The 18,478-nt window shown below is 41.3% G+C and overlaps 1 long non-coding RNA gene across 3 annotated transcripts in view; it reads right to left on the reverse strand.

Annotated features, from left to right (window-relative positions):
* Positions 1–18,478, reverse strand: part of LOC120397971 — a 70,124-nt gene that overhangs the window by 44,205 nt on the left and 7,441 nt on the right. For all 3 annotated transcript variants that reach the window (XR_005594109.1, XR_005594107.1, XR_005594108.1), the window contains exon 2: positions 6,743–6,817. This is a non-coding gene — a long non-coding RNA (uncharacterized LOC120397971). The remainder of the gene's footprint in view (positions 1–6,742; positions 6,818–18,478) is intronic.

An 18,478-nucleotide genomic window follows, 5' to 3' on the forward strand; every position in this document is an offset into this window, starting at 1 on the left:
ACGTTTGCTATCTCAGGTCACTTGACTGGGGGAATTCATGGGTATTATCAGCATGGGCACTAGTGACCCACAGAATAGTGTTTTACGCTGTTATGTTATATTTATCCCCTATTTACTATAATTATTGTGTTACAATATATTGTATGTGTTTGTTATTTCTTAGGAGTCTCCAACTATCTGGCAAGTAAATGGAGGTTACCCTGTGGTTAGAATTTTCCTCCCAAGCTGCCCTGGTGACCCTGCCAGGAGAGCAAGGAGAGTGGAGACACCACCAAATAAATTCATATGGGAAGAAAATAAAGAAGTTATACCCTACTGAGTGGGAGATGGGATCCAGAAGAACCCAGGTCTGTCCATCAACACCTATAAGGAGATTGGCACTAAAGGAGGTAACCAGGTGGATAGGGGGCACTACATCCACATGCTTTATACTACAGCATCTGGCTTTCTTTCTCCCAAAGACAGGGAGAGAAGCAGTGGGAAGGAGTCGTGGATTTTAGTTGGAATACTCTGTCTGCACACACATGCAATGTCCAGAGCATAACAACTCAGCTGAAAGGGCCCAGAAACATCCAGAAATAGAGTGTGGCAGATACTAGACATGCTCACTAGCTGTTTCTTAAGCTGTATAGAAAGTTTTCATTGTGGGCAGTCCACAGTCAGAGCACAAGTAGTATTTTCCTCTCATGGTTTGACTGCTTTCTGATTACATGTCCAATGCTGAATAAGTGCATTTTGGGGACATTAGTTTTCCTCTACTTATTGCTTCCTAATCTTTTTTTTAGAAATTTTCTCATCTAAATGTTCCTGTATTAGGAACTGCTGCAGACATTAGAGTGATAAAATGGATTGCTGTTAAAATTAGTACAGTTGTGCAAGAACATTGGCATTAAACTTACTAAATTAATTGCAGACAGTTTTGCTCCGTCAACTAGTGGGTACCGGTTACCAAAAGCTATAGCATATTCTGTCACTTATTCCTTCACATCTATGGTTCAGTCTATGGAACAAATCAGAGAGCTAAGCTTTGCCAGCTTTTATTTCAGCTTATGTGTGGGTTTGAGAAATGCATCGTACTTGGAGATAATTGGACATACTTTTAAATAACTAAAAGGTATTTTTACTATTTTCAAAGATGACATGGTCTGTTCATGGATTCCCAGACTCATCTGCAATACCTGATTAAGGAGAAGGACAGAAGACCCATTATAGGTCTTCTTAAAAGCACTGATTCGCATCCACCGCTACGAGGGTCAAGAGGAAACAAGGCAACTGGCTGCAACTGGCTGTCCCATATTTCACCAAACATGACTCCCTGAACAAGCAGCAAAGTTAACTCAAACTGCATGAATCTTCCTGGGCATTGGAAACAGAACCACCTTTTTAATGACTATGGAAAGTCCACTTGATGTCCTACTATCAGGATATCTCTTCCCTGTCCCTTAAACTCTTGATATCAGCAGAGGAGGATGTGGGGTGAGAGGTAGCAGTGTTTTCATCTGCTCATGGATGCTGAATGAAAAATACTTGACAATACAGGCTAAGGTAGCCAAGCACAAAGTCACCTAGGTGATCCTAGCCAATTACAGAGGAGATAAAGCCAAGCTAAGAATTCCACACTAAATAGACACTTGTCCACAGCAGAGCCTAGGATAGAATGCCTCTTAAACAGTGTCATGCTGGCTGTGTGAGAAACTACTTTAGCTGGAAGTTTGATCAAGCTCAGTTTGTAGCTGGGGTCACTGAGAGAAACATTGTTTGATATTTGTACTGAATTTTGAAAATTTAAAGTGTGTTAAGATTTTAAAAACTCTCCACTTGGAAATGCAATCTCTAAAGCTTTCCATGGTAGTATAGAACCTTTTATAACCTTCGCCTCCTCACTCCTCCAGTACTAAAGGAAGGTGTTTCAAAACAGGTAATTTTAAGCACATATGAGAATCATGTGCTTCATTGGTCTCTACCTGACAAATAAATACTACTTCAAGGACATCCCAGATTTAGCCACTATCTTTTTTTCCCTGATTACCAGTAATCTGATATGTGATGAAGATTTACCAGTATAAAACTGGAAATGAGTCAGCTGCTATAGATATATATGACTCTGTGCAGATGCACAGTCACTGCTGAGTCGTGACTTGAATAACCAACTGTTTCAAAGCGGCGCATTATCAGAAGTGCTCTTTCATTGAAAAAAATCAGTAGGAAACCTGTTCTTACTTTATCTCTATTATATAACAAGATGCATCTGTTGCCACATACTGCTATGCATAGATATTGCAAGGATGAAAACTATGAATGTGTTCTTTCTGCTTTTTATTCCTTACTGTCTGCAGTAAAGATGATAGACTGAATTATGCAGAGTTCTCTCACCCTCAGGTGTTTTCAAGCCCATGTTAAATAGAATTCTACTCCTACAGAGATAAAAGGTAACTTTGAACAAACTCCTTGTTTTTGTTTTTCAATTTGTTCATTAAAGAGGATTTGTTGTTAACAAAGATATTAGGAGACTGGATAGCTCCAGAGCTTGGTAATGGGATCTGAATCTTTCCCTTCCAGGCCACATTAAGACTCGTGATCTAGAGGGGAAAGATTCAGATGTCCCAAGCATACAACTCTGCACATTTAATCTAGTAGTCTTTAAACGATGAAATATTGGTTCCAATAGCCTTAAAGGGATTGTGGTCCACGGGTTTGAAAAGTCACAAGTACTAACAAACAGCAGTTCGCCATGCTTAGGGAGCCAGAATCTTCTTGGCTAAGACTGACACAGCCTTAAGCATTCAATATTTCATTCTGCTCTGGGAAAAAAAGTCACCATTCCATTTAGATGTTACCGAGAGTCATCCTTTGGCAAGGACAGTAAATATATAATCCAATCTTTTCTTCACTTCAGACTGACAAATGAGAAATATGTCTGGACTTACTGAAATAAACATGTTGTCTGTGATAGGCTGCCATTAGAAAGATTGGAAAGCTGACTCAGTTTGTACGACACTGTATAGAAAGAAAGCTGACCACATATATCACTATTGCTACCACTGTTACACAATTGCAATAAATCTTGTACAAAGTTTGTCTTGTAAGGTATCATTGGAAAAGTTAGGGTAGCTAAATATGAATATTTTGTTTAAACCTACGTATCATAATTGTATCTAAAGTTATGAATATTTGCTATATGGTTGTATCTCAGATATGTTGTGTTCCTGGATAACATCTGCAAAGACAGATTTGCATTGAGGCTAGTTAGCCACGTGTTGATGGCCCATTAAGGAGAATCAACTCTTCAGTGAGCCCCTCCTGAGGATACCTCAGGGAGCATGTAGGCAATGGATGCCTCATGACTCAGCAAGGCACTTAGAACATGAGATCCCCGATTCCATTTCTGAGACAGTAACTTTCCAGGCAATGCGGGGGTATAAATTGGAGCCTGTGACATCACTTCTTTGCCTCTTTCCTGCTATCTCTGGACTATGATTTCTAACAAAGAAGAGCTATGAACAATGGACTAAGGACCCCATATTTGGAGTGGTCCAGAGAGACTGGCAGATTTAACATCACTGCTATTATCCTGGTCTACAAACTCTGAAATCAACTGTAATATATGTGTAAGCAGGGTCTGAATAAATGCTTCTCTGACAGCTAGCTGGGATGGGGAGAGACTTTGGGTGTATCTATGTAAATAAAGTTTTCTCTTGCTCTGCTAACAAATTCCGCAGATAAAGTGATGTCAAAGTGATCAACTTTGGCTGGTGTTGGGTTACCAATCACCTTAATACTGAATGTAGGGATAGTGAAATATGGTTACCAGTATTGTAATTATTGTGGGAATGCACAGAAATGTACCTCTGGACTTTGGATCTGCACTGACCAGGAACAACCACTGTGAGTGGGGTGCAAAGGGGGGGAGGAAGGGCAAACTACAAGAACTTTGGTGTTGGACACAAGAATCTGAAGCAAAAGACACTGCCCAGTGTACTCTGGGGAGGGTCTCTTGCTCGTGCTTTTCTGTTTATGAATACCTCTTGTGCTTTTTTTCAGACTAATGCTAGAAATTATTTCTTTATTAAACAAACTCTTTCTACCACAGACTCTATGCTTGCAAGAGGGGAAGAATTGCCTCTTAGAGGCACCCAGAGGGTAGAGTGAAATTTTCCCAGGTTACTGGGTCGGGGCTCGAGCAGAGTTGAAAAGGAACCTCCCTAGATATTTAACCCAGCTCTTCTTGCTGTTCACTCCAACTGGCAGAAGGTTACTTATCAGATTAATTTAAACTTCTTAATAACTCTCGTCTTTCTCGAGTAGTGTTCCTGTGGGTGCCCCACTTTAACTTCAGGTGTCGGTGCATTCCTGCGCCATAGAACATGACAGTTTGTCCCAGATTATTTATCTGCCAGTGTCAGAGTTGGTCAAATCTATGTGAGTTTTTATGTAGCTCTTTCTGAACTTGCTGAAAGAGCTAGTAAGTACACACCCAAAGAAATCCATAGGATCAGCTGAAGAGATGTATTGAATAAGGTTGTTCTTTGCTTCTTGAGTATTTTTAGGGTTCATTTAGAAGCAGCATTTTTCTCTATGGGATTTGTTTCCATGCCTTTCCAGTGCTGCAGTAAATGTCACTATTGAAATTAATGCAATATTAAATTAGTTCTGTTCTTTTTTGACCAAGAGAGCCTGTGCTTCAACAGATTTAAAGAAATGCCTTTGAAATAACTGACCTGTTAGTAAAGGCTGGAACTGACCTGTTCCATCCACCAACCCAAATAATACACAGTAATAGAATGCATTCCCTTTTAAAATGAACCATTAATTAAAAAAATCAAGTTAAACCAAACCGTGTTAGTACATAACAGAAAGTTTCCCTGTTTCAAATAAGAAGGGCCACATCCTGTAATGAGCTCCACATGGGTGGACCCCACTGACAGTACAGAGCCCCACAGATTTCAAAGGTGCTCTGCACTGGTACAGGGCTCTTCCCACCCAGAACTCATTGCAGGACTGGTACCTAAGTCTGGTAAATATATTTGGAGTGTTCTAAACCATCTTTAAGAAAACATCAGTGCTCTCTGCCATAATAGTAACAGATGCTTCAGGAGTGGGCTGGGATGCAAATCAAGACTGCCATAGTAGTCAAGGCTGTTGGACTCCACAAGAGATGGGGTTCCATATTAAACTGCTGTATCTGTGAGCAATTTAAAATCTTAACCAGAAGCATGGGTCACCTTCTGATTGGCCTCCTTCAATTTTGCCAAGAAGAGGAGCCTGACTATGCAGCCCAGCAGAAACTGTATGAAACACCTTGTGTTGCTCAACGTGTTGCTCCATGAAGCCAAAACATCTGTATGCGATAGACTGTAAGCAGGATCATCATCTCCTGGCCAGTGAGTGCACCTTCTGCTTGGTAACAACTAAACTCTTGTCACTGACAAGAATGTTATTAACTCTGTCTTTAAAATTCATGTCTAGGGAGACTGAGGAAAATCCAAAAGGAGAATAAGAATACAGGTATCAGAGCACCTTGAATGACCCATCCAAATGAACTCGCTATCTCATTCTTATAGTCATTGCAACTGTGAAGCTGGGCTGGAGAACCTGCCTTCTTCCCAGTTCCAGTGGTAGTGCCAAAATAACTTCTGTATGTTTATTGCGTATGCAAGTGAAAACTTAGTATATTAAGCTGAATGCTTCTCAGAAAGTATGTACCTGAGTTAAAACCCTCTGAATGACTAAACTGTATAATGTAAAACTGTGTTTAACTAACAAGTTAATCTTAGGCAACAGAGAGTCCTGTGGCACCTTTAAGACTAACAGATGTATTGGAGCATAAGCTTTCGTGGGTGAATACCCACTTCATCGGACGCATGTCTGCTAATTATGCTAAATCACTACAGCTTGGCCTACACTACAAACTTACATCAGTTTAACTACATCACTCAGGGCTTGTCTACATTACCAGCTGGATTGATGGGCAGTGATCGATCCAGCAGGGATTTATTTATCGCATCTAGTCTAGACATGATAAATCGACCACCGAGCACTCTCCTGTCGACTCTGGTACTCCACCAGGGCGAGAGACACAGGTAAATAGCCTCCACAGTAAATAGATCTAAGTATGGTGACTTCAGCTACGATATTCATGTAACTGAAGTTGTGTAACTTAGATCAATCCACCCCTCTCAGTGTAGACCAGGCCTCAGGGGTGTGGAAAATCGACACCCCTGAGCGAAGCAGTTATACAGCCCAAACTCCCAGCCTAGACAGAGCTGTGTCAATGGAAGGGCTTCTCCCATTGACATAGCTACTGCCTCTCAGGGAGGTGGAGTACCTACGCTGATGGGAGAAGTTCTCCTGTTAGCATCGGTAGCATCTTCACTACGTGCTACAGTGAAGCAGCTGCACGGGTGCAGCACTGTAAGTGTAGACAAGCCCTCAGTAATCGAAAGCTTTGATGTCTGAGACATTCATGAAACTAAGTCTAGTACTGTTTGTAAAAGGAAACTGTGCTTCCCAACAGCAAACATTACTGTGAGAAACCCTGGGCATTTCAAATAGTTCAGCCTAAAATCATGCAGATTTTGTGGTCAAGATAATTTTCAGCTTCCTAGACAAAAAGAGGAAGAAGCTTTGAATTTGTGGGTATGCTAAAGATTTTAACACTGTTTGAACCTTTGCTTGATGTGGCATAGGAGCCTACAGCACTAATGAAATTCAAAGGAAATTAGAATAGCTTCAAAATTCTTACCTGGGTATTTTGTTCTGGGTTTAGCATGCGGTAGTCATGCATGTGTAAGTGGTAAAGCTTGGCTCCGAGGATCACCTGGGGAAGGTAATTGTGAAATGAGTTGACATCCTCTTATAAGTAAGTAACTTGCCTAATTTCCTCAATTCTACTTTAGAATTGTTTGGTTGAGCTGAAGAAAGCAGTTCCATATGGCCATTAGCATATAACCTTGATTGGAAGGATCTATATTCCATGCTGATATCAAAATTACTTGCCCAGACTAGTATAGAACTAGAATAAAAGTTTCCCTTTGTGACAACATTGTGATAAGACCGTGACTTAATTGAACTTATTTTTTATTTCTAGAAAATTGTAATATCCCATGATGAGTTCAACTTTTGATACTGTGAACACTAACATCTAGCCTTTTATTTTTCCTTTCTGCAGTTTCTTGTTTGCTGTAAAAGCAATTTTGGCTAATAAAATTTATAAATTTACAATTCTCCAGTTTGTACTTTAGCTAAGGAACACAGATCCAAAGGACAGTGAGAAACCGCATAGAGGTAACTAGTTAATTACATTATTTAACCAGTTTTATAACCCATCTTTCTCACATTAGCCAGCATGAATGGACATCGGTCCAAGGTGACTATACACCTCTGGGCCTTTCTACTTGCAAGCTGAACTAGATGCTCCCATGATATGGATGCATTTATATTAATGCCGTTCATAGGCGCTGACTCCGTGGGTGTTGTGGGGCTGGAGCACCCATGGAAAAAAAATAGTGAGTGCTCAGCACCCACTGGCCACAGCTGTCCCCCGCCCCTTCTCCTCAGCTCATTGGGGGAGAGGGGCCCAGCTGCTGCCCAACAGCTGATAAGGGGTGGAGGTGCCACCACACAGCTGATAGGGTGCATGGAGAGCAGCAGGAGGGAGGGGGCCTCAGGGAGGGGGTAGAGCAGGGACAGGAAGAGGCAGAGCAAAGACGGGCCTTGGGGGAAGGGAGAGGTGAGGGTGGAGCTTCGGGGGAAGCGGGAGTTGAGCAACCCCAGGGAAAGGGAAAAGTCGGCACCTATGATGCTGTCCTGGCCGGCACAGCTACACTAGTGATCCATTAACACATGCATGTCTGGCACCTGCTGCACCGATGTTGCTTAGTTAACCCTCTCCTATCCAGGTCTGTCAGTGACTAATTCCTGCTGCAAGGAGACTGCCTTATTAGCCCCCAGATGCCCACCCCCCAAGGGATCCCTGCTTCCCTTCCCCCAGCTGGCACTTCCTCATGTGGACACTCACTGCAGCTCCGCCACTTGTAGCAGGCATTGATGCTGTTGCTGAGCAAGTCCTGAGGACAGAGCAGAACGGACAAAGGTTGCTGGGAGCAGGGAGTCCTGGTGCAGGAGCTGGTCTCATGGCGGTGTCAAGAAATAGCAATACTGGCTGCCCCACTGCCCACTCAGGTTCGGCCCAGTTCTCCATCATCATGTCAGCACCACTCAGATTTGGTCTGTCTTGATGGAAGGGTGGCTGGGCCTAATTTGAGTGAGTGGAGTTGTGACTGGTGTGCAGGGTCGCAGCATCACGCACTCTGGGGCTGCCCCCAATCAGGGGCGGCTCCAGGCCCCAGCATGCCAAGCGTGTGCTTGGGGCGGCATGCCGCAGGGGGCGCTCTGCCAGTCGCCGGGAGGGCAGCAGGCGGCTCTGGTGGACCTCCCACAGGCATCCCTGAGGAGGGTCCGCTGGTCCCGCGGCTTCGGTGGAGCATCCGCAGGCACATCTGTGGGAGGTCCACCGGAGCCACGGGACTGGCGTGCTGCCGTGCTTGGGGCGGCGAAATGGCTAGAGCCGCCCCTGCCCCCAATGAATTTGGGCCCTGGAGCCATGCCTGGTTTGCTTATGTGTTAATCTGGCCCTGGATGTCACATCAGTGTTCTGCACCCATCATTGGCTCAATTGGCTTCCTTTGCTAATTCCGGGCGCTGATGGCTTTCATTTTTAATGTTTTCAGTAGGTTGGCCCAAACTACATCAGGGATCACCACTCTATTCATGATCCATTGAGAGAGCTGTACTGTTCTGGAACAATACAGCTCTCAGAGAAATTGTGATTTGTCCAAAACCATAGAGTGCTTCCAACAAAGCTACAGCTGGAACTCAGGAGTTCCTGCCTCACTGCCTAGGCTATGAACTAGACAGCTCTGCTCCACTACAGGGGAACCAAGCATATTCAATGTTTGCACATGGAATATTGTGCTTGTTTCAACCCTACACTTTAATAGTTTGGTCGGATTCAAAAGGCAAATTCCACAGGTGTGTTTTGCTGGCAAGCTGCCAGCTAGGAAAATTGCCACTTTTACTGACAACAAATCAGATGAATAGAGTGGGACTTAGCTGCGGTGAGCAGGAGGGTAGAACTTTCATGTAGACCTGTCACTTCAAGTGCTTGCTCCTGCTTTGACATTGTAGCAAGTAACTTTAATTATGCACCCCCTTAGGCTTGTGAATCCACATATCTCTTTTGGCTTAGTCCATAGGTAGATTGTTCCAAGCTCTCACAGCTGTAAATCCAGCTAAAATGGAGGAAAAGGATTGATATAATACTATTATCATGCAGAGTGGAGCAAAGCAGGATAGAACTGAAGGGGAAATAGAGACCTGGCTAGAAGCAATGATTTTACACACATGTTCCTCAAAGATAATAGGACCCCTTGCTCTCACACCAGAAGGGTAGGCAAAAGATTGATAATGGACAGAAATTAAAAAAAATAGATACAAACTTCTGCTTTTGGATCAAAGGATCCTGATGTGGTAGTGATGGAGACTAAGGGGAAGAAGGAAAAGAACAGATTAGTAAGAAGAAATATTTTGGAAACAGCACAACTACAGTAATTTTGGGGGGCTTGCAGCTAGGGTGACCAGATGTCCCTATGTCCTGATTTACTAGGGGCTTTGTCTTATATAGGACATTATTACCCCCACACCCCGTTATTCGCCTCGTCCCCATCACGATTTAACCTCCCATTTATTTTGTAAATTTCTGCCTAGGTTACTGTTTCTGTGGAATATTGTCTCAGACCATCTGTTAGCATATAAGCCTGTTTGTCAGCCTGAGATAGAATTTTGGGTTTGACCTTTAATACTCTTATATCTTTACTGATGTGTGTGAACAAAGGACAAAGACGCTGTGTATGTTGCTTCTCCCTAGCCAGATGGGTTTGTGAGTACAATGGGAACAGATAAGAGCAGTCAAAGTATTATAGGGCATGGTGGGAGTGTAATATATGAGCACACTTTAAGATTGCCCCTCCCGACTGGTTGCTTGACCTTGCCTTGAGATAGGGGTTGAGGCAAACAGGGATGGGAGGAAGGTATATAACACTAAAAGACCAAAGAAATGCCTGTCCCTGACCGTAGCACAATCTCACTCCTTACCCCTCCCATGGGGTACAAAAGGGGTGCATTGCAGGTATATTCGGGCCTCCTAAGAAGGAGGAGGTGGGAATAGGGAATGGGAACACAGGCAAGGCTCTGCGGTGTCAGAACTTGGAACGGAACACTGGCAAACACACTCAGCCGGCATGTAGAGCTATGGATATGCTTGTTTGGAACGAACTCCAATAAACATTGCATTGCCTGCACTTCGGACTTCTGGTCTTCTGCTTCCTGTCTGGGTGAAAAGAACCAGCGAAGGGGGTGAAAGCCTCCTAACACCATCTACCAAGAATGAATGTGCTGATTTGTTTTTTATCACTTTCCCCTGTGTCTATGACAGGGCAGTCTAGTGATATGAGGAGATAAGTACAGCTCAAAGACACTTGAAACATAAACAGGGATGAGTTGCATGCACATATATCACCTTTACTTGATCAATGCAATAGGTAAAAATCTGTGCATTGTACTTGATTATAAAGGAAAGCCTTGTCTGCTGGAAAGGCTGCTCTTTATACCAACCTCTTAAATCTGTACTGAAGGGGTCTACATGGGCGCATACTAAAAGCAGTGGGCTAAAGTCATTCCTGAACCCAATGGCGATGCAGCAGGGATGTTATAGGATGGCTTAGACTCTATTGTTATCATTTGGGTTAAACCTTGGTGTTAAAGGTCAGGTGTAACCACTAGCTTTCATTCAGAACAAGCATAACAGAAGCCATTATAATCAGGTGGCTGAAACAGCTAAGCAGCCTCCACCCCAAACACAGGCCCAGGTCTCCAGCCAAAACAAAAGCACATCCAAAGCCACTCAGAAATTTGAATTATATGAGCAGGTGCTGGGCTAGAGGGGTGCGGGGGGTGTGAAGCAGCTGGAAAGCCAACCAGGCACTAAAAATCAGTGGAGATGAGAGAGAGGAGAGCACTGGCTGGAAAGGCAGGCTTGGAACAGTGTGCAAAAGAACAGTATTCTGCTCTTTGATTTCTATAGTGTTCAGGGAAACAGGACATTATGTATAAACTTTATAAATAAACAAGATTGCATCAGAGAAAATACCTGACTGTATTATCAATTTCTCCTCCTAACGAGAACAACCCACACCACTCATTTGGCTAATTGCTCAGGTCAAAAGGGATAACAGGGGGACGGTGGTTCATGCTCTGTAGCTCAAGCTGCTGTGTAACTGAAGAAACAACAGTATTTCGTATTTATCAGCTAGATTGTTACAGTCACTCCTTTCAGGTTGTGCAGGGGAATAGCACGGAGTAGAGTTCCCCATACTCCTCTGCCCGGGTTACTACTTCGGCTCTAACAGGATAGAGCAAGAGCTGTCCATCTGGTACCCACCCTCTGAGCAATGGGTGGGAAGTGGTAAGAGCCCTGGGCCAGAGCTCTCCTATTTGCCAGGCAAAGTAGCTGGCCAGTACACAGGGAGAAGTAAGCTGCTCCATGAAAAGAGTGAAGTAACTTAGTCCCTTTTTGTCGCAGGTGAGGAGTTGTGACTGAATTAAAATCTGTTCTCTGTGGCAGTGCAGGCTCACACCACCTGACACTCAGGCTGATTCTAAAGTTAGACTCTAGCCCGATGTGTAGTCATTATAATGGTGTTAATGATTTAAATGCAAGTGCTCCAGTGCAATGGCATCTGAAGGGCACCTCGGAACCACCCTCCTTCCAACAAAATGTGTTGTTCTTTTGTTTCAAGCAGCACGTGTTGGAAACAGCCATTAACACTAATGCAGTTATGCAGCGTCACAGACACTTCAGTACACTACTGAAAAAATAGATCTCTTAATGGTTGTCTCAAACTTCCAGCAAAATTGTCGAACATTGCTATGGCCAGTGTGAGATAAGGCTTCTGAAGTAGCACTTCACTATGACTTGAGTGCCATCTAAGGGGAACATCCAACTGGTGAAAACAGGAATATAGAAGACGAATAACTCCCCCCCCACCCCCCCGGATTGCCTAATCAATCAACAGGACTGCATGTCCTGCCCTTTATTTATATCAGACATCCCTTTTATCTAAAGAATATATCTTTTGAACATCTAGTCTGGAGTACTAGTTCCAAATGTTATGCAAAGAATCTTTTAAAATTAGATTTCTATAACTAAACTGTGTATAATATAATCAATTATCCAGATGAATGATGTTATATATTTTCTTCATTTTAGATTTGCAGATCTTTTCCATTGACCTTATCTTTAATTCCTTTGTCCTTTGATAATAAAGTTAGCAGCAACTTTTTTATTGAAGTATATTTGTACAAGATTAGAAAGATCCCTGGAAAAGTACACCACTGTCAAGAGATTAATATTCTCTTCCTCCTACAGTAACTGGAAACATGATGACTCTGAATGAGTCAGATGTTATTCTGAAACATTTTGACATTCAGTAATAGCCTGTAAATGGAATTTGCTATATGCTTCTGGCACGTCACTGATTTTTCCTTGTAAAAACTGAATGGGCTCCAGGTAAATTTGAATGGCAAAAAAATTATGTATGCATTTATTTGGGTAATGTGTAGAATGAATCATTTCCTATTAGTCAGATATGGAGAATATATTTAAAATGCCAAAATTTAAATATGTATGTTAAGCTATGCTAGCTTTATAGTTAAAGAGAAAAATTTTATTTACTTTCTATAATGCACTTTTAAAAACACTGAGAAATGACCATAAGCCCTCCCTTATATACAGTAAATCTTTTCGGTTACTATTATGAAATGGAATCTCTCTGGTAATGCAGAAAATGTTAACTTATCTGACACTAAACTGTTCTTTCCTTAATGTCAGTTAAATTTGACTTTTTTTTTGTTACCTTTTTTCAGTCTATTTTCTTTTTCCCATAATACAGTGAGACTTACATAGATTGATGTCTATCTTAACAAAAATAAAAGTGTAAGGATAAGCAGAATTAAAGAACAAAAGTTCAAGAATCCTAAACAGAGATCTGTCAAGTAGAGTCTTAGGACCAAATACAGTTGCATCTACACACAGCAGAACTGAATTTTTCCTCTAGACAATCACGTGGCAAAGAATGTGTGTCATTCAAAAGAGAAGTGGAGGCCTGCATTGGAATTTCACCATTATGGTAGCATTTGCTTAACTGCAAACATCATATTAATAGCAATGCAGGGTTTATTTTTATTCTCCTGGAAGTGAATTTTGTAACCATCCTGTAGTATCAGCGGGACTGAATTGTGTATGCTATACCTACTGAAATAGTTTATATATAATAGTTTGTATGCCTTACTTAGCATGAATCCAGTTGGAAAACATACACTTGAAGAGGTAGCTGTCAAAGTTGCAACAAAATTGGCACAAGTTGTACTTACATCAAACCTGAAGTTGGTCTAATTTCACTAAACAAAGGTACAGAAGCAGCTTGAAAGGTCATTAATACTATTCTTGGAAAATGTTATTGTTTTAGAAGTGTGTATTTAAATCCCATGCTGGCTGCCTTAAGATATGACAACAGTACACTGTTACTGCCCGCACACGGAAATGTTCCCGTGGTATATAATTTTCTTCCTGATAATGGCGGACACAAAGGCGGGAGGGTTATCTCAGTACTGACAGGCTTCACTCAGAGTCTGAAGCTCCTATAGCCACAGTCATGGAATGTAACAGCTTTTCCAGTTCCAAAAACCGAAATAAATCAATGAAAGAAAAAATAAAACACTAACTGTTTCAAATAGTTCACCAGATTATATAAATTCAGTACTGGCAGTAATTCTAGTGCTGCAAGCAAAGATTTTTAAAACAATCCAACTACTGGAGAGTGTAGCAGATTTTTTAAAATGGATGCATATATATATACATATATAGGCAGAACAGATAGTGACACATATATAGCTGGAATTGTCTAACATTTCCATTATAAACCTCTGTGTAAGTTGCTTATAATTTTGCAAGACTTGAAGTGTTTGCTATGTTTCTCTTTTGCCTCAGCCTATGTTATTGTCTTAATTGACTGTAAATAGTAACACTCACATCCTTCTAGAGTCCAGCATATAACCTAAGCATCCTAACTCCCATACTAATCTATGAAACGCTAGAGATGCCATACGTGTTAGTTGTGATGCTGCCCTTGTATTTTCAGATTCTGTTCCTGCATGGGGTCTGATCCAAAGGTCCTTTGAAGTCAAGGTAAATGAGTAACACCAAAATTAGATGCAGAATATTTTAAATAGCTGAAGCAGTTAAGTGTAATAACATACCATATTTTTTGTTACTTCTATAGTTCATCAGAGGATCCTTATCAGATGATCTCAAAGCACTTAAATTACCCTTATAATAGTCCTAGCTGTGTAATGACATGCCTGCTCAGTTCATTTGCAGGGAGTGAACCTGGGACTTCTAGATCGGAAAGCATGAGCTAAAGGATCAAGTTCTTTAACTAGATGGCAGCAACAGACTCATAAACATGTTAAGTTATCTGGTCACTAGAGGGGGACAAAAGCTGTTAGTGTGCATTAAATAAGTATCAGTAGCACCATTTTCTAGAGCAGTGGTTTTCAACCTTTTTTCATTTGCGGACCCCTAAAATATTTCAAATGGAGGTGTTGACTCCTTTTGAAATATGAGACATAGTCGGCAGACCACCAGGGGTCTTCAGACCACAGGTTGAAAACCACTGTCCTAGAGGAATAAAGTGAGATACTGAAAGATTAAGTAACTAGTACATGGTGAATCAGTGATAGGAAATCGATTTATATCTGGAGCATTTTGGTTAAGAATTATATGCACTGGCTAACAAAAGATGGGAACTAAATTAAAAACAAAAATAGAAATGAAAATTATTGTCCAGCTTTTGACTTGAATATGCAATAAATAAACACAATATCTGGCATTACCAAATGACTGTGTGGGTAGATGAGAAGAGGTCTCTGTTTCCCTTTTTAAGCCAATCAAATGTTCTACTTGAAGATCCCTTAAAAACTCATTTCCTTATTTTGAGCATTATAAATTAGCCTATCCTATTCAATTCTGAAGTGCACAAAGTCAAAAAAGAAGTCAAGAGGACAGCTGCCAAGTGGAATCATGAAAAAGATTTCAGATGATTTGTAGCAAGAAACAATAGTAAGTGAAAACATTAACTTTGGTTCAAAGCATAGACAATGTGACTTAAAGGTTGATAGAGTGGACTGTAGTGACTGTAATGATTCAAAATGCTATTTGTGTGTTTTTTTTTAAAAAAGGTGATAAGCTCATAGAAAAAGATGTACTAACAAGTACCCTGCCCCTGAAGCTTCTCAGTGTAAGTGGCAAGACCTTTTTTTTTTTTACACAGGATGCTGGGATTTCTAATAAATTAACAGAGTAGAGCAACTAGTTAAAATAACTGTGGGGGGAAGCTATTTTTATCAAATAAGATAATCCCTGTGGAGAAAGTAAATAGTTTTTTGAGCTGCACTGCTAGAATTGTTGACTTGAAATAATAAAGCCCATGTTCTGCCATGTTCTGTGTGCAAGCCCAGAGGCATGCTTTTTATGACTTCTCCTTTATTTGTAAAGGAATATCCCTGAAAAGTAAACCACAACCATCCATCTATCATATGTTGTGCATCTTAAGGCACCCAATAAATGCAGGAGATGTTTTTATGACTCATTACTACATGAAGACTGTTAAGACTTCCCCTCGGGTATCTTGTATGCTTCAGGATGCTATTGTAAATCAATCCTCATGTTAGTGACAGAGGGCCAAATTTTCATGATATGATGTTGCATTGCTATGTTATGACACTGCATTGTTATTATTAATATTTACTTGTACTATTGTAGCAAGCACCTAGGAGCCTTAGTCATGGACCATAACCCTGTTGGGCTGGATGTTGTACAAACACAGACCAAAAAAGTCATTCCCTGCCCAAAGGAGTTTATAGTCTAAGAAAAGGGATACGGGATATAGACAGATGGGAGGGTACGGGGGAGTACAAGGGAACACTGTGATGTTTTAAAGAGTACAAAGTCATATTGTAATTACTTTGACCTAATGTATGACCTGGTTTACGCAGGTGCATTAGGGCATGTAGGAATGCTCTGCACTCACTTGCAGAAAGGGGACTTACATGCTTACTGTGTGTCTTTACATGGCCTTAGTTCCAAATTCATGGAGGGTGTTCTAATGACCTTGCCTGGTGCAAAATATAAATACAGATGAAATATTGCTTAAAAGAGGCATGTTATGAATCATCCTTCAATGTGGGTTGTGAGTCAGCTGAAAGAAACAGAGTTTGCACCACACGCGATGTAATTTTCTGCTTGTGCAGCTGTAGTAGTTAACTCTCAGCCTGCATTCAAGTTACATTGCTGTGACTGAAAGTCAGCTGACCAAAGCCATCTTATTTTAGAGTATCCGTGCAAACCTCTTTGCTGATGCTGTAAGGAACCAGTGTAGTCCCTGCCCGGATGGTGAAGTAGGCTAATCACTCAGAATCTTGAAGGTGAGTGGAGTTACTTCTCAATGTGCTTTCATGTTATTGGAACAGCAGCTGGGTCACTCTGCTTTGTGCTTCTCTGCATTTCTATTTGTTCAGGCTAGATCTGTCCAAGGATCTCTATTCCACCCAATGCAACTGCCAAGCATGGAGGCCAAACACTCTTTAAGATTTAGATTTGTGACTGCTCTGACTGCCCATGGAAGAAGGAACAATGATGAGGAAGGATGGTGCAGTGGTTGGGGTGCTTGACGGAGACATGGGTTCAAGTTCCTGCTCTGCAATGGACTTTCTATATAACTCTGGGCAAGGCACTTTACTTCTTCAGGCTTCAGTTCCCCATCTGCAAAATGGGTTTAGACTTGAGGTGGCTGTTAGTCTAGGTATGAACCCAAGAAACCAGGAGAAGTTGGTCCAACCCACCCTTGGTATTGGAAAAAGTGGGATGATGAATAATGACCCCTGCCATATGACAGGGCATGGACCTTCATGGCTCTGATCCTGGTCCCAGACACATGGTATAGAGGAAAGAACAGTCTACAAATAGCTCATGATTTCTGCAAAATTCTTCATTATTCAATATTGTTTTATGTGAACAAATCTCAGCCTATGGCCTACCAGCAAATACTTCACTGTGTATATTGTTTTGGGTATTTTGTATCCACAGTTCAAGCTGTTTTGAATGGAAACAAAAGTCACATGGTGTGGGTCTGTTCCTTGACTGGATAAAAAATGTAAGTTAGAATTGCAATTCTAGAGCAACTAGGATTACAAATTCAAAATTCAGTCTCCTCAAAATCTACAATATTTCCTCAGAATCAGCCATCCCTGACATGAACACAGCTGAAGTGAATTCATTAAAGAAATGTTTACAAATATTTTTTCCAGTATTCATTCAGCTCTAATTATGCCACTGGGTGGCAGGCTTACCAGAAAGGCAAAGGAGTGAATACAGATGGAGGCTGAATTAACCATTCATCTCAAGAGATAATATTTTGAGACATATTGGTTTCAGTGTGGGAAAACCTGTCTTGCCACTTTCCCATGGAGAAAGGGCTTCAATCCACGGGGCTGTCAGGCATCCTAGCATCTTTCATGAGCACTAAATTCTCTTAAAAGGCTCAACGACACGGAAGTACTGAGTCCTGAGAGGATGGGCAATGTGTAATTAGTTCTTGCATATGAACAACTAGGAGTACCATGTTACTACAATTATTTCTAAGTAATACTGACTTAAAATGCAAAGCACCTGAAGATAAAGCACTGTATTAAAACCCAAAATGCATCCATGCAGGGTAATGAGGCATTAAATAGCTATGTTGGATTGCTAGAAACATTACACTAGAACCCATAAAATCCAAGTACTTGGAGGGGACTCGAGGTTATTGAAGGAGAAAATGCATCACAATGATTAGAAAAATGGCTGTCAGAGGGCGTTGGCACAAAGATCCTCATGTGGAGGGGGATATCATAATAGCTAGGAAGTTCAGCCTTAATCTGCTTGGTGGATGCACAATAATTGTACCGTTAGTTGATTTAAAGGCTGAGGTCAAAGGCATTCCTGAACCCAAGAGAAAAAAGAACTCTTATATAACAAAGAAAAATTCTCATCTCCCAGGATGGGAGCTGAAAGTCTTTTCCACGTGCTTCCACTGATGATTCTGGGGAAGAAATCTGAAGCAACAATTCAATACCTAGCAAAATTGAACCAGGAACAGATTAATCTATTGTTTAATCCAGAATCCAGTAAAAAATGTTGCAACATTTGAACAAATACGTTGCCCTGAGAAACATTGTTATTGAGTCATCTTAAACTGTCAGTAGCTAGTTATATTATGATATGCTATTGTGATTTGTGCTATTGTTTGCCGGCTTTAACTTTATG

The sequence above is a fragment of the Mauremys reevesii genome, linkage group 2 (assembly GCF_016161935.1).
Source record: "Mauremys reevesii isolate NIE-2019 linkage group 2, ASM1616193v1, whole genome shotgun sequence".
Lineage (NCBI taxonomy): Eukaryota > Metazoa > Chordata > Testudines > Geoemydidae > Mauremys > Mauremys reevesii.